Below are 17,644 nucleotides of genomic sequence, written 5' to 3' on the forward strand. Positions count from 1 at the left end.
GTTTTAATCATGCTCACCCTATTGGAAAATCCTATTTAAATTCAAACTGGGTTATACAGGTTTAAAATGGTTTTAACAGGGACCTGTTTGGCAACAAACAGGTATAAATAGGACCAGTTTACACACGAACAGGTTTGAACGGGGTCCCGTTTGGCATGCAAACAGGTATAAACTGGACCAGTTTACACACGAACAGGTCTGAACGGGGTCCCGTTTGGCATGCAAACAGGTATAAACTGGACCAGTTCACACATGAACAGGGCTGAACGGGGTCCCGTTTGGCATGTAAGCAGGTATAGGCACGACCAGTTCAAGCAGAAATGGGTCTTAACAGGGGCCCTGTTTGCAACTAAACTGGCTTATACTGGACACAGTGGCACCATATAGGGTCGCCTGTTTGGCACAAAAGCTGGTTTATTCTGGAGCTTTGTGGCAACCATACTGGATGGTATCATGCATACGAGTTTAATGCTTGAATAGAACTGGGGAGGAACTTTTTATTGTTCGACATCCTGACAATTTAGCCCCTAGTGCTAAGTTGGGGCCATTATCAAGCTCTACAGAAATTGCGTGACCACCTCGGAACATTCACAGACCAAACTGCGATATGCTAGCTGCGAATTTCAAACCGATTCCCGGTCCTGCCCAGTTGAAAAAGACACAGGAATTCCTGCTGCAACTACAGCAATTTCTGCTGTACGACAGAAGTTCCTAACGTTTCTGAAGTTGCGACAGACATTTCTGACGTTACGACAGCGATTCTGACGTCGCAACAGAAACATTCGGTCGCGACGGCCAAGAGTTCTGAAGTCGCAACAGAAGCACTTTCCGTCGCGGCCCTTTAAAATGTCAGCTTCGCATCGGTGGTGTACACTGTACTTTTTTTCTTGCGCGGTATTCAATCTTGCTTCTTTGGAGCCGGCAGTACTGATAGCACCGACACCGGCATTAAAGTCGACGTTGCCAATTGTTATAATTGTGCCGTGACGACGCGGCACCAGCAACGCCCTACCGGCCTCCTCAAAATCGGCCGCTGATCAAAATCATACCATCTGCGGGAATGGCTGCGTATCCGCTTTGTTTTATTTGGTAAGATGGGGCACACAGGCCTGTGGACTTACATGTGCGGTTACACTGACACATTAGTTAATTTCCCAGAAATATTGCACAAGCATATGCGAAGCGGGAAAGAAGTTTTGGATTGTTCCACAAAGTTGCGTGAAAAGCTGTCTCGCTCGGGTCTCATTAATCTGGTACAGCGCTGCCGTGAGAAGCCAGTATTCTGTCGAGATGAAGACTCACCCACGAGTGTTTATGTAGCTATATTGTATTGAACACACGAATTATATGCGAGCTCAAAAGTGTAAAGAGCAAGAGACAACTGTCGAAATTAGCAGTAACAACCCTCAGTGTCCCCGGTCACCGTTGTCTGTTTCTGAATTTCGTATGAAATATGGATATCGTTACAGCAAAATCGATGGTCTAGCACTCCACGATGTACCTGTCGATGGTAACAACACTTTTGCTCATCTAGAGATGCGGCAGTTGACGCGGTGAAGTGAAAGCGCATCGTGGCTTTTAAAATGCAAATGTAAACAGCAACCCAGACAGCAATTTACACTCTTGACATAGCTTCAACATACGCTAGTAGTGATGTTCGGCGTGGTGCAGTGGTAAGATGCTTGTCTCGGCACCGTCAGGTCCGAAGTTCGAAACCTTGACAAAAGGCATTTTTTTTTCTACTTTTATTTTTTTTATTTTATTTCGTATTAATAATTTTACATAACCTTAAAATGACCTCTGTCAATTTTTAATCAAATATTGATCAGGAACTACAGAATTTTCGACTACAGGGCGTCACACTACAGAGAACAGAACGACAGTCACAACGTCCCAAAATACGACAGACTGAAAATTTGCTGTTGTGTTTTTCAAGTGGGTGAGACGTCTATACGGCGTATACGCAGATTGCTGTCCTCTCTATTAAAAGCAACGTTGCTGAAACACGTCGTACAAGACGCTGTACGACTCGCATAACATCGAAATACAACGCCGTCACCATCCATGAGATCACCGAAAGCACGGTCGCTTTCGGTGGCGGCCTACAGATGGCAGCACAGGTAGCGCCGGTAAAGTTACAGGTGATAATATTTTGCCGTCCTCAGTTGTCGCCACATGTGAGTGCTTGCTGCATTGACGCCGTCCGATGTAGTTGTTTAATCGTGTGTACGCTGTGCCGAGAGAAATTGTGGTGCATTTTGTATGCATTGAGAATCACAAAACCCCTGGGACCGCGTAATGTAGCCCGCAGTATCCTTCGTGTGGTGCGCCGATGTCGAAGATATGACCCTTCGCGCTTCCTTTGTTCCGGGCTCATGAACAGGATCTCCTCCTCTGGCACTGTCGCATCGTATCGCGCTGTACGGAAGAATTTGGTGAAAGTTGTGCTCTTACGTCCTGTAGTTGATCCGCAATTCAACAGTGTGTGCGCCGGAAGGACCGTTGGTGCAGTCGATGCCGCGGCACCTGTGACGCTAAAAGGAGCGTTTTCCGAGTACGCCTAGAAAGGTAAGTCCGGCGCTTGCGCGCATTCTTCCTGTCTATGGTTCGTGAAGTGTGCGTTGTTGTACATATCGCAAGATCCGTACAACAACCGGATCCGGATTTGTAAAGCAGCAAGAATTATAAATGTGCTTTTCAAATGGTTGTTCTTCATGTCGCAGTGCACATTTAGCAAAAAGTTCCATGGAAATTGCCCTAAAACGTATTCATGTTACCAACAGCTCTATCTGTGGTTTATTTACTTTCACCTATGAAGCACGCTAGCGCGGGTGGTTCTTTGATCTAAATGGGCACAAAAATTCAAGCAAAGAAAGTTACTGTTTGTGTACATAATTTTTCATTAAGAAATGTTATAGTCATTTCTAGAAGTAGTACGTCGATGTGTCTTCGTCACAGCTAACAGCTGCGCGAGATAGCACCCGATTTCTTCGTCGACGCATGGCCAGATTTTTAGCTTGTATGGAAATTCTTCTGTTTATAGTGTGTCGTCAGATGACGTGTATTAGTGTCCTGTGTGTTTTCGTGTACTTGTAAAGGATTCCGATCTAGCAGAGAAGCCGAAATTACATAAGCAATGTTTCTTTTTAATCGAAAAATCTTTCTCTTTTCTGTATTGTCTCTCCAGAAATGAGGTGGTCTGTTGTAATTTTAAGCGCATCGTCCTTTGGGAGCAGTGCTTTGTTGCGCCGCATAGACAAGTTAGGTTTTGGAACGCTTTTCATGTCCTAAGGAATTTTTTTATAGTACAATTCACATTTCACGTTATACAGCTGTACGTTTGTGTGAACCTTTTCATAGTAGATTCATGTTCTCTACAGTTCGATTTACGTGTTATTTAACCGCCTGTGATGTTACAATCAGATATTTGCACAACCAGTTGCAGCTTCATGTAACTGGTTGTATGAGACTTTTTTCAAAATGTGACGAGATCTTTTTATATCACAAGTTTGCAGTTTCAGCAGGGATTACAATAAATAAGTATTTATTATTGTTTAGGGATGGCAAGATTTTGTGAACCAGAGGCACCTCCACATATGCACCTGCGGCACTTCTGCAGCCTCAACAACACGGAAAAGTACCTGATGTGCATGCTGTGACAAGGTGTGTGCAAAGCAGTTGCTGCCACTTACAAGAGCTGCAGATTTTGTTGGTATCATCCATGTTTGGAAACTCCTGAATTTTTCGTGGGTTTACAAATGTGGGCTCATTTTACAATTTTATTAATGTCATTTTAGAAAGACAATGAAGTTGTGTTGGTTAAGATGTTTTAAAGCTGTTGAGAGATTGACGGTATGACATTGTTAAAATGCATGTAAAAAATTAATTATAATGGTACTTGTACTGCTTTATTATTAGCGATGCAATATCTCTAACGAGAACATCAGAGGGGCACGTGCTTTTAGGAAGTTTAGTCAGATAAATTCCTGAAGCAGCGTAAAGCTCTGTAATCTAATAAAAAATGTTGTCAGTTACTGGTTTCAAGTTCGCTGCTGCTTTTCGTGCTGCACGACAAATTAAATAATGGTTGATAATGTGTGTGTGACGTAATAGTTCTGCGCAAACACACGAGGTGGAGAGAAGTAATTAATAAAGGGAAAATCAGACATCCACCCGCTCGTACCATTTGCAACAAAGGAAACCTGTATGTGTTCCTCAAAAGGAAAGCCGCACAGTTGAAGAAAAATTCGTCCTGGTCCGGGACTCGAACCCGGGACTACCGCCTTTCCGAGGCAGCCACTCTACCATCTGAGATAACCAGCTGGCTAGCACATGGCAGGGCGAAGTCGAATTACTTGACAACGCGAAGCAAAAGCAAGGGTTTGACATATTTTTTTCTCCTTTATTAATTACTTCTCTACACCTTGCGCATTTCCGCAGAACTATTACGTCAGATCCTTGCCTTTGCTTCATGTTGTCGACAAATTCGACTTGGCGCGGCCATCTGCTAGCCGCCTGGTTATCTTAGATGGTAAAGCGGCTGTCCCGGAAAGGCGGTGGTCCCGGGTTTGAGTCCCAGACCTGGACGGTTTCTTTTTTTCAATTGTGAGGCTTTCCTTTCGAGGAATCCGTACGGGTTTCTTTTGTAGCAATTGCTACGAGCGGGTAGATGTGCGATTTTCCCTTTATTAATAATGTGTGTGTGTGTATGCAACAATGGGGGTGCTGAGAGCAAGCTTTAAAATAATGTGTGCTATGTCCCCAACAAAGAATTTAGTGTCTGCAGCATTTTTACAAAATATTATGTTCACAGGTTGGCAGGTGTGACATAATGTACAACAATAATGTACAACACTTTTGCTGTAGATGCATTTTCATAACGTCCATTTTCTGTCTACTTGAATCGTATATTTATAATTTGGCCCACCTTCAGTTTGATCAAGTTACATAGGTAGCCCCCTCTGAGTTAAATATAATTAGGAGCTATTGTAGATATGCATGATATACCTACTCACTGTATTGTGACAGACATTTTTAGGGACTGTGTTGTGAGGCATGCTTTACCTGTATGTCTTGCTGCAGCTTGCCCGACAAAAGCATAAATGCTTTGCCCACCTTTATTATTATGCTTTCATGTAGACTTCTAACATCTGTGCCCACATAGACTCCATGTTCTTAATTACATTTTTCTAAGTATTCACTGTTGTGCATTACATTATTGTGTTACATTACTGTGCATTACATGTTTTTCTTTGTTTTATTTTGGAGGGGGTATTCATTTCTATAATAGTACAGAGAATAGGAGTTCAAAACAAAAAGCCACGAAAGGTGGCTTAAAAGTGTATGAAGCTTGGAATTCTACATTCCATCCCCTAAAGCGCTACCAGTAGTAAAAGATTCCTAATTGTCTTTTTTAGAAGCTAGCTGCCAGATACATAGTCCCATTAGGAGAGTATGTTATTTTTTCTTCTTTGGTCTGACTTGTTTTGTTGAATGTTCTCCTTGTTCAGAATTTGTTTTCTTGCCACCTCATGCAACACTCCAACTGGAGCCTATGAGCTATGTGTATAATAAATAAGTAAATTCCTAAAGCATGCAACAAACCATGCAGCATAGCATTTAAATGTTGCCAGTTTATAATGCTTCTTGAGTGCAGCGCATCATGGAGCTTGAGGCTGATCTCTTCCGATGTAAAACAAATTGCAGGGTATGAAAATGTGGTCCTACAAACTGCTGGTTACGCATGTCAGTCAGCCTGTTGCAGTGGTCACAAGTGAGAATGTAACCAGAAGCTGGGCGTCCTCGGCCATTTTGCATATGGCACAGGATAAAGCTTCACCTCTGCCATTGCTTCTCTTATAATAATGGCCTCCGAGTATACATGCCGAGTTATGCTTCTGGGGACACCTATTAGTTAACCTTATCAGGTAATACAATTAGCCTTATGGGTGCTATAATGTTGCAGTGCCTGCAGGATGGCCAGCATTACAACACATTAAAATTATTGTACAAGTCATACAATGGTATCGGGATTGGCCCACCAAGTGACAACCTTTAATTGCACTATACCTGGGATCAGCTCACTCAGTCAGGGAGACATCCATGCATAAGGGGAGGGGTATGGCAAATAGAGGGCGTTCGATTAATCTTTCTCACATAGATAGCTGATACATATAATCTTTCTTAAATTGGATGCTTTGTTGCTCAAAGTGAAGTTACTTATGGGCATAATGTCAGAATTTCGATCCTATTTATGCTTAACGAAAGTTGCTTTGTTCAGTGTCACTTTTTATATTGTTTCGCTTGTGGTTCTAAGCTCACTTGTTTTATAGCTGCTGTAGGTATGGCTGGACCTGGAGAAGAAGTGTAAGCAGACCATGCTATGTTGCTGATCTGCGCTGATCTCCACATCCAAGTTGGTCCCGCGACAGTTGGGCACCATTGTGCCTTGCTTCATTGACAAGGTGATATAATATGGTGAGCTTGTACTTCAATATCGGTATTGAAAATTATGTTAAGGAAAAAAGACAAGGATTGGTCTTTGTGATAGATACACTCATGTTCTTTCTTTAAGGTGTTCTTTTGACACTGTTCTGCATGGACAAATTTTTAGAGAATTATAACAGTCCTTTATTGCAAAGTGCCATGGCGCTAGTTTATGCGTTAAACTAGCACTCTTTCACCAAAAAAAGCCTTATTTAGCACACAATTCACAAGGAAAGAAAGGAGGCAACAGGACAGAGTGCTACTAACAGTTCAGTATTATTGCTCGCACAGTGATATTGTGCAAAAGGTGAAAGGGGGAGAATAGATCTGAATACATGCTGTTCGCACAGAAACATGGTGAGCGTGACACTTGTTTTACAATGATAAGAAGCAGTCTCACTGTCTAGTAATTCTCTGCATGGGGAGCTAGCGCTAGGTTCCTCGTCATACATATAAGAACAGCCTCAGATATCTCTCCAGCGCTTTTGTCTTTATATTTTGTCACGATCAAGCAGCTTTCAAACATAGGTGCATGTGCGCCGAGAGCAGTGCACTACCACTGCTAACTGACCCATGCATCAAGTTTGCTTGGTCACGCTGCCAGTCATTTATACATTGGCCGGTTTATCCGATGTAGCCTCTACTGCACGAAATGGTATGTGATAGACACTGCACCTGTGTACTGTACGTGCTTTGTTACATGATTTTTTTTTTCAGAGATAGTGATGCAGGCCTTTTCATTATTTACATGCCTACACAACAAACCAAGCCAGCATGAGGCAACTGTTCTCGGCACGAAACAAACTTGATTCGTTAGTTTTCGTTCATTGGTGCAATCACACTAAGGCAGACAAGCTTGTAGGCTGTGCTTCTGCAATTTGTACAGCACACTGACAGCACTGGTGTGGGCCTCATCTGTGGGCTGACTTATGGCACCTTCTACAGCGCAGACCACTTGTGTTGGGCGAGGCACCAATGTTGACGTTTGTTCCCTTGTGCAAAACAGCAGTCCTAGGTTTTGAGTAGTTGTAGGAAGACAAGGTAAACACAACTTCCATGGCTTGAGTGGGCTCATTTCTCTTGGGGCATCTAGCTTTTTTTCTTGCAACTGTGCAGAGGTGCTTCCCTAGAGTCTGTGTGAAAATGGCATAGAGTTGTGCATTTGGGAACTCCTGAACAATGATCTGCTATAGTTAGGGCTTTGCGAAAATGCACTGTCTACCAATTGGTAGAAGGTGCATTATTCAGCCACTGATTTCCTGTTGGCAAGCTTGCACTTGTGCTGTCAGTAATTTCTTGGCTTGCCGAATTATGTTGAGGCCCCACGCTGATGATGCTACCGATGTCGTCATGTGCAGACTTTTCAGGATGAGGTTTTTTGCTTTGCAAATGTTGTTGAAAGGTAGGTGGTGCTTACAGGTAGCTATTCTAGATATTAGTGGAATGAATTGGCCCATCTTGCTTCATCAAACATCGTCACGCCGACATCAGTTGCACAAACAAAAAACCTGGCCTACTCGCAGCGTCGTGCACGAAGAAACAAACAAATCAGCTGCTGGATTGTCTTGACATGGCATACTAAGCTGAGACCGGAACTGCTGTAGCTACAAACCAGGCAGAGACGATGATGATGAGCAGGGATTTGCAGTAGCGCCACTTCGTGGGGCAGCAAGGAGGCTCCGTTCAAAACAAAAATGTCGTTCAGCAAGTAGAACCATGCAACGGTCAGAGTCGGTGCATGGTGCTCTCGATCAAGTTGGCTCAAGGAGTGTCCGAAAAATCAGACGAGAGGTTGCAAGGCGACCGAACTTTCGGAAGTTGTTATACATTATGGTCCATGGGGAGAATGGCGGTGCCGTGAAGCAGACCGAGTAATCAAGTCCGAATTTTCGGAGTCCGGAAAATCAGTCGGCGACTGTACCTATACCTATGTGTCTATGTATACCTAGGTGCAACAGTGTTTGCTATGATCTGTGCAAGAATTGCTGTTGCCCGTAGATGCCCAACATGTCGGGTGTCAAGTTGTAAAATACGTTGCAAAAGTGATCTACGGAAAAATACCGCTTCTGCTATATTTCGCTTTTGCAAGAAATTTTGCGGCTGCTGGCACCTACCTTAAAAGGCTTTATATGGTCTTCGCATGGCCAGGGCCTTCTACTTTTGCGAGTTTGCTTATCTCGAAATTTACCCCGGTTTTTATAACTTCAAGTTGGCGGGATCCCTAGTCTCCTTTAACGTGTACCCAATAGACCTTACATAGGGGTTTCGGCATTTCCCTGCCATCTAAATGCAGCCATTGTGGCCGGGATTCAATCCCACGCCCTCTGCCTGAGCAGCGCAATGTCAAAGCCAGTACACTACGGTATTTTGCTGGCAGAAGGGTTTAGTTTCTGAATAATTTATTATCTCAACCTGTCGGTGTTGTTTTTAAAGGTATTTCATGTTTGTATTCTGTTGCTTCAATACTAGTAATTATTGCTAATCAAACGATGTGTCCATCTTTTTCCTATAACACTTGCTTCAATCGCCTGCTAATTATGACAGCTTATTCTCCCACAGTACTCCATGTTCCCTTGAAACATAGGCATTGCATGAAACCACATATTTTTCAATAAGATTTATTCATTATCTCCTATGACCGGAATGCTGAACCTTTCTTATCTGTGGGAACATAGGCGAATTTGCTTATGTGCCAACCTGTTGCATGAGTCAAGATAAATTATTGGCTTTACTTTTTCAGGTGCCCTGCTCGCTCTCACCCAAGCAACCCACTCCAGCGGTCTTCTCTCGGCAGACTGGATGCATCGAAATACCGTTAGAAGGTCCAATAAACAGTGCTTGGGACATTTATGACATGCTTTTTTTTAAGCCGGATGACTTCAGACTTAATGAAAGCTCAAGTTGGTGTACAGAAATACCTACGTAAAGTATACTTGTCTTTTTCACTTACAAGTACATGCCAATACTTTGCCTGACATTTTTCACCCCAAAATTACGCTTTACTGTGGATTTGTGAACAAACCATTACAACAAAAAGCACTGCATTAAAACGAGTACAAGTAATCGAACAAATACTAAATCTGCAAGAATTACATTTGCATACTAGTAGTAAATATGAAAATGAGGTACAGTCTTCTTCAGGGTGCATTTTCTTGTAGGTCATACATAGAGAACGTACTCGTGGGTCATACAAAACTTGTTCATGATGTATCACATCAGTGTTGGTAGTGCTAATCAATTTATGCCGAAAATTGTGTTTATCTTCGTATCAAGCAATGTACCAGGCAAACCTACATGTGAAAGTGGCATTCTTGTTGCAAACATAATGCAGATCTACTTCTCTTCAATGCTGATCGCAAATACACAAATGTACAAAATAGGTTTAAGAGTAAATTATATTAAGCAACATCAATCCATTCTGGAAGGACCAGGTATGAATGCAGCAAAATATAGGTCTGAACAGGGGCAAACAGGTCTGGGTTAGATAGGACGGGATTAAACGGGTCAGGATTAAACAGGATTTAAACGGGTCAGGATCAAACAGGATTTAAACGGGTCAGGTTTAAACAGGATTTAAACGGGTCAGGTTTAAACAGGAATAAACAGGATTTAAACAGGTCAGGACTGAACAGGATCAAACGGGGTCCCGTTCCATAACCCTATTTGATGAAACCCGTTTGAAAACAAATAGGATTTTCTAGTAGGGCATGCATCTTTTGGTAGACGCGGATGAAGTTTTCTGCAAAACCACAAGATGTGCATGCAAATGGTGCTTTTTGCAGAACGCGCTCGTGGATTTCTACCAAACGACGTGCTAAGCATGCCGATGCTGCTCTTTTTAGCACCCGCGCACGCATTTGGGCGAAAACGCGTTTTAAGCAAGCACATGCATCTTTTGGTAGACGCGGATGAAGTTTTCTGCAAAACCACAAGATGTGCATGCAAATGGTGCTTTTGGCAGAACGCGCACGTGGATTTCTACCAAACGACGTGCTAAGCATGCCGATGCTGCTCTTTTTAGCACCCGCGCACGCATTTGTGCGAAAACGCGTTTTAAGCATGCACATGCATCTTTTGGTAGACGCGGATGAAGTTTTCTGCAAAACCACAAGATGTGCATGCAAATGGTGCTTTTTGCAGAACGCGCACGTGGATTTCTACCAAACGACGAGCTAAGCATGCCGATGCTGCTCTTTTTAGCACCCGCGCACGGATTTGTGCGAAAACGCGTTTTAAGCATGCACATGCATCTTTTGGTAGACGCGGATGAAGTTTTCTGCAAAACCACAAGATGTGCATGCAAATGGTGCTTTTGGCAGAACGCGCACGTAGATTTCTACCAAACGACGTGCTAAGCATGCCGATGCTGCTCTTTTTAGCACCCGCGCACGGATTTGTGCGAAAACGCGTTTAAAGCATGCACATGCATCTTTTGGTAGACGCGGATGAAGTTTTCTGCAAAACCACAAGATGTGCATGCAAATGGTGCTTTTGGCAGAACGCGCACGTAGATTTCTACCAAACGACGTGCTAAGCATGCCGATGCTGCTCTTTTTAGCACCCGCGCACGCATTTGTGCGAAAACGCGTTTTAAGCATGCACATGCATCTTTTGGTAGACGCGGATGAAGTTTTCTGCAAAACCACAAGATGTGCATGCAAATGGTGCTTTTTGCAGAACGCGCACGTGGATTTCTACCAAACGACGTGCTAAGCATGCCGATGCTGCTCTTTTTAGCACCCGCGCACGGATTTGTGCGAAAACGCGTTTTAAGCATGCACATGCATCTTTTGGTAGACGCGGATGAAGTTTTCTGCAAAACCACAAGATGTGCATGCAAATGGTGCTTTTTGCAGAACGCGCACGTGGATTTCTACCAAACAACGTGCTAAGCATGCCGATGCTGCTCTTTTTAGCACCCGCGCACGCATTTGTGCGAAAACGCGTTTTAAGCATGCACATGCATCTTTTGGTAGACGCGGATGAAGTTTTCTGCAGAACCACAAGATGTGCATGCAAATGGTGCTTTTTGCAGAACGCGCACGTGGATTTCTACCAAACGACGTGCTAAGCATGCTGATGCTGCTCTTTTTAGCACCCGCGCACGGATTTGTGCGAAAACGCGTTTTAAACATGCACATGCATCTTTTGGTAGACGCGGATGAAGTTTTCTGCAAAACCACAAGATGTGCATGCAAATGGTGCTTTTGGCAGAACGCGCACGTGGATTTCTACCAAACGACGTGCTAAGCATGCCGATGCTGCTCTTTTTAGCACCCGCGCACGCATTTGTGCGAAAACGCGTTTTAAGCATGCACATGCATCTTTTGGTAGACGCGGATGAAGTTTTCTGCAAAACCACAAGATGTGCATGCAAATGATGCTTTTTGCAGAACGCGCTCGTGGATTTCTACCAAACGACGTGCTAAGCATGCCGATGCTGCTCTTTTTAGCACCCGCGCACGCATTTGTGCGAAAACGCGTTTTAAGCATGCACATGCATCTTTTGGTAGACGCGGATGAAGTTTTCTGCAAAACCACAAGATGTGCATGCAAATGGTGCTTTTTGCAGAACGCGCACGTGGATTTCTACCAAACGACGTGCTAAGCATGCCGATGCTGCTCTTTTTAGCACCCGCGCACGGATTTGTGCAAAACGCGTTTTAAGCATGCGCATGCATCTTTTGGTAGACGCGGATGAAGTTTGCTGCAAAACCACAAGATGTGCATGCAAATGGTGCTTTTGGCAGAACGCGCACGTGGATTTCTACCAAACGACGTGCTAAGCATGCCGATGCTGCTCTTTTTAGCACCCGCGCACGCATTTGTGCGAAAACGCGTTTTAAGCATGCACATGCATCTTTTGGTAGACGCGGATGAAGTTTTCTGCAAAACCACAAGATGTGCATGCAAATGGTGCTTTTGGCAGAACGCGCACGTGGATTTCAACCAAACGATGTGCTAAGCATGCCGATGCTGCTCTTTTTAGCACCCGCGCACGCATTTGTGCGAAAACGCGTTTTAAGCATGCACATGCATCTTTTGGTAGACGCGGATGAAGTTTTCTGCAAAACCACAAGATGTGCATGCAAATGGTGCTTTTTGCAGAACGCGCTCGTGGATTTCTACCAAACGACGTGCTAAGCATGCCGATGCTGCTCTTTTTAGCACCCGCGCACGCATTTGTGCGAAAACGCGTTTTAAGCATGCACATGCATCTTTTGGTAGACGCGGATGAAGTTTTCTGCAAAACCACAAGATGTGCATGCAAATGGTGCTTTTTGCAGAACGCGCACGTGGATTTCTACCAAACGACGTGCTAAGCATGCCGATGCTGCTCTTTTAGCACCCGCGCACGCATTTGTGCGAAAACGCGTGTTAAGCATGCACATGCATCTTTTGGTAGACGCGGATGAAGTTTTCTGCAAAACCACAAGATGTGCATGCAAATGGTGCTTTTTCAGAACGCGCTCGTGGATTTCTACCAAACGACGTGCTAAGCATACCGATGCTGCTCTTTTTAGCACCCGCGCACGCATTTGTGCGAAAACGCGTTTTAAGTATGCACATGCATCTTTTGGTAGACGCGGATGAAGGTTTCTGCAAAACCACAAGATGTGCATGCAAATGGTGCTTTTTGCAGAACGCGCTCGTGGATTTCTACCAAACGACGTGCTAAGCATGCCGATGCTGCTCTTTTAGCACCAGCGCACGCATTTGTGCGAAAACGCGTGTTAAGCATGCACATGCATCTTTTGGTAGACGCGGATGAAGTTTTCTGCAAAACCACAAGATGTGCATGCAAATGGTGCTTTTTCAGAACGCGCTCGTGGATTTCTACCAAACGACGTGCTAAGCATGCCGATGCTGCTCTTTTTAGCACCCGCGCCCGCATTTGTGCGAAAACGCGTTTTAAGTATGCACATGCATCTTTTGGTAGACGCGGATGAAGTTTTCTGCAAAACCACAAGATGTGCATGCAAATGGTGCTTTTTGCAGAACGCGCACGTGGATTTCTACCAAACGACGTGCTAAGCATGCCGATGCTGCTCTTTTTAGCACCCGCGCACGGATTTGTGCGAAAACGCGTTTTAAGCATGCACATGCATCTTTTGGTAGACGCGGATGAAGTTTTCTGCAAAACCACAAGATGTGCATGCAAATGGTGCTTTTTGCAGAACGCGCACGTGGATTTCTACCAAACGACGTGCTAAGCATGCCGATGCTGCTCTTTTTAGCACCCGCGCACGGATTTGTGCGAAAACGCGTTTTAAGCATGCACATGCATCTTTTGGTAGACGCGGATGAAGTTTTCTGCAAAACCACAAGATGTGCATGGAAATGGTGCTTTTTGCAGAACGCGCACGTGGATTTCTACCAAACGACGTGCTAAGCATGCCGATGCTGCTCTTTTTAGCACCCGCGCACGGATTTGTGCGAAAACGCGTTTTAAGCATGCACATGCATCTTTTGGTAGACGCGGATGATGTTTTCTGCAAAACCACAAGATGTGCATGCAAATGGTGCTTTTTGCAGAACGCGGACGTGGATTTCTACCAAACGATGTGCTAAGCATGCCGATGCTGCTCTTTTTCGCACCCGCGCACGGATTTGTGCGAAAACGCGTTTTAAGCATGCACATGCATCTTTTGGTAGAGGCGGATGAAGTTTTCTGCAAAACCACAAGATGTGCATGCAAATGGTGCTTTTTGCAGAACGCGCACGTGGATTTCTACCAAACAACGTGCTAAGCATGCCGATGCTGCTCTTTTTAGCACCCGCGCACGCATTTGTGCGAAAACGCGTGTTAAGCATGCACATGCATCTTTTGGTAGACGCGGATGAAGTTTTCTGCAAAACCACAAGATGTGCATGCAAATGGTGCTTTTTGCAGAACGCGCTCGTGGATTTCTACCAAACGACGTGCTAAGCATGCCGATGCTGCTCTTTTTAGCACCCGCGCACGCATTTGTGCGAAAACGCGTTTTAAGCATGCACATGCATCTTTTGGTAGACGCGGATGAAGTTTTCTGCAAAACCACAAGATGTGCATGCAAATGGTGCTTTTTGCAGAACGCGCACGTGGATTTCTACCAAACGACGTGCTAAGCATGCCCATGCTGCTCTTTTTAGCACCCGCGCACGGATTTGTGCGAAAACGCGTTTTAAGCATGCACATGCATCTTTTGGTAGACGCGGATGAAGTTTTCTGCAAAACCACAAGATGTGCATGCAAATGGTGCTTTTTGCAGAACGCGCACGTGGATTTCTACCAAACGACGTGCTAAGCATGCCGATGCTGCTCTTTTTAGCACCCGCGCACGGATTTGTGCGAAAACGCGTTTTAAGCATGCACATGCATCTTTTGGTAGACGCGGATGAAGTTTTCTGCAAAACCACAAGATGTGCATGCAAATGGTGCTTTTGGCAGAACGCGCACGTGGATTTCTACCAAACGACGTGCTAAGCATGCCGATGCTGCTCTTTTTAGCACCCGCGCACGCATTTGTGCGAAAACGCGTTTTAAGCATGCACATGCATCTTTTGGTAGACGCGGATGAAGTTTTCTGCAAAACCACAAGATGTGCATGCAAATGGGGCTTTTTGCAGAACGCGCACGTGGATTTCTACCAAACGACGTGCTAAGCATGCCGATGCTGCTCTTTTTAGCACCCGCGCACGCATTTGTGCGAAAACGCGTTTTAAGCATGCACATGCATCTTTTGGTAGACGCGGATGAAGTTTTCTGCAAAACCACAAGATGTGCATGCAAATGGTGCTTTTTGCAGAACGCGCACGTGGATTTCTACCAAACGACGTGCTAAGCTTGCCGATGCTGCTCTTTTTAGCACCCGCGCACGCATTTGTGCGAAAACGCGTTTTAAACATGCACATGCATCTTTTGGTAGACGCGGATGAAGTTTTCTGCAAAACCACAAGATGTGCATGCAAATGGTGCTTTTTGCAGAACGCGCTCGTGGATTTCTACCAAACGACGTGCTAAGCATGCCGATGCTGCTCTTTTTAGCACCCGCGCACGCATTTGGGCGAAAACGCGTTTTAAGCATGCACATGCATCTTTTGGTAGACGCGGATGAAGTTTTCTGCAAAACCACAAGATGTGCATGCAAATGGTGCTTTTTGCAGAACGCGGACGTGGATTTCTACCAAACGACGTGCTAAGCATGCCGATGCTGCTCTTTTTAGCACCCGCGCACGGATTTGTGCGAAAACGCGTTTTAAGCATGCACATGCATCTTTTGGTAGAGGCGGATGAAGTTTTCTGCAAAACCACAAGATGTGCATGCAAATGGTGCTTTTTGCAGAACGCGGACGTGGATTTCTACCAAACGACGTGCTAAGCATGCCGATGCTGCTCTTTTTAGCACCCGCGCACGGATTTGTGCGAAAACGCGTTTTAAGCATGCACATGCATCTTTTGGTAGAGGCGGATGAAGTTTTCTGCAAAACCACAAGATGTGCATGCAAATGGTGCTTTTTGCAGAACGCGCACGTGGATTTCTACCAAACAACGTGCTAAGCATGCCGATGCTGCTCTTTTTAGCACCCGCGCACGCATTTGTGCGAAAACGCGTGTTAAGCATGCACATGCTTCTTTTGGTAGACGCGGATGAAGTTTTCTGCAAAACCACAAGATGTGCATGCAAATGGTGCTTTTTGCAGAACGCGCTCGTGGATTTCTACCAAACGACGTGCTAAGCATGCCGATGCTGCTCTTTTAGCACCCGCGCACGCATTTGTGCGAAAACGCGTGTTAAGCATGCACATGCATCTTTTGGTAGACGCGGATGAAGTTTTCTGCAAAACCACAAGATGTGCATGCAAATGGTGCTTTTTCAGAACGCGCTCGTGGATTTCTACCAAACGACGTGCTAAGCATGCCGATGCTGCTCTTTTTAGCACCCGCGCACGCATTTGTGCGAAAACGCGTTTTAAGTATGCACATGCATCGTTTGGTAGACGCGGATGAAGTTTTCTGCAAAACCACAAGATGTGCATGCAAATGGTGCTTTTTGCAGAACGCGCGCGTGGATTTCTACCAAACGACGTGCTAAGCATGCCGATGCTGCTCTTTTTAGCACCCGCGCACGGATTTGTGCGAAAACGCGTTTTAAGCATGCACATGCATCTTTTGGTAGACGCGGATGAAGTTTTCTGCAAAACCACAAGATGTGCATGCAAATGGTGCTTTTGGCAGAACGCGCACGTGGATTTCTACCAAACGACGTGCTAAGCATGCCGATGCTGCTCTTTTTAGCACCCGCGCACGCATTTGTGCGAAAACGCGTTTTAAGCATGCACATGCATCTTTTGGTAGACGCGGATGAAGTTTTCTGCAAAACCACAAGATGTGCATGCAAATGGGGCTTTTTGCAGAACGCGCACGTGGATTTCTACCAAACGACGTGCTAAGCATGCCGATGCTGCTCTTTTTAGCACCCGCGCACGCATTTGTGCGAAAACGCGTTTTAAGCATGCACATGCATCTTTTGGTAGACGCGGATGAAGTTTTCTGCAAAACCACAAGATGTGCATGGAAATGGTGCTTTTTGCAGAACGCGCACGTGGATTTCTACCAAACGACGTGCTAAGCTTGCCGATGCTGCTCTTTTTAGCACCCGCGCACGCATTTGTGCGAAAACGCGTTTTAAGCATGCACATGCATCTTTTGGTAGACGCGGATGAAGTTTTCTGCAAAACCACAAGATGTGCATGCAAATGGTGCTTTTTGCAGAACGCGCTCGTGGATTTCTACCAAACGACGTGCTAAGCATGCCGATGCTGCTCTTTTTAGCACCCGCGCACGCATTTGGGCGAAAACGCGTTTTAAGCAAGCACATGCATCTTTTGGTAGACGCGGATGAAGTTTTCTGCAAAACCACAAGATGTGCATGCAAATGGTGCTTTTTGCAGAACGCGGACGTGGATTTCTACCAAACGATGTGCTAAGCATGCCGATGCTGCTCTTTTTCGCACCCGCGCACGGATTTGTGCGAAAACGCGTTTTAAGCATGCACATGCATCTTTTGGTAGAGGCGGATGAAGTTTTCTGCAAAACCACAAGATGTGCATGCAAATGGTGCTTTTTGCAGAACGCGCACGTGGATTTCTACCAAACAACGTGCTAAGCATGCCG

At 45.0% G+C, this 17,644-nt stretch overlaps 1 long non-coding RNA gene across 2 annotated transcripts; it reads left to right on the top strand.

Annotated features, from left to right (window-relative positions):
• The first annotated feature begins 934 nt into the window (after positions 1–934).
• LOC126524464 (uncharacterized) lies at positions 935–9,336 on the top strand. Of its 2 annotated transcripts, XR_007597972.3 has the most exons (4): positions 935–2,568; positions 3,559–3,663; positions 6,333–6,477; positions 9,227–9,336. It is a non-coding gene; the product is annotated as an uncharacterized lncRNA (long non-coding RNA). The 2 variants fall into 2 exon arrangements; XR_008610821.2 differs by lacking the exon at positions 3,559–3,663 and having other exon boundaries at positions 953–2,568.
• Positions 9,337–17,644: the final 8,308 nt, after the last annotated feature.

This window comes from Dermacentor andersoni, unplaced genomic scaffold, assembly GCF_023375885.2.
Source record: "Dermacentor andersoni unplaced genomic scaffold, qqDerAnde1_hic_scaffold ctg00000236.1, whole genome shotgun sequence".
NCBI lineage: Eukaryota > Metazoa > Arthropoda > Arachnida > Ixodida > Ixodidae > Dermacentor > Dermacentor andersoni.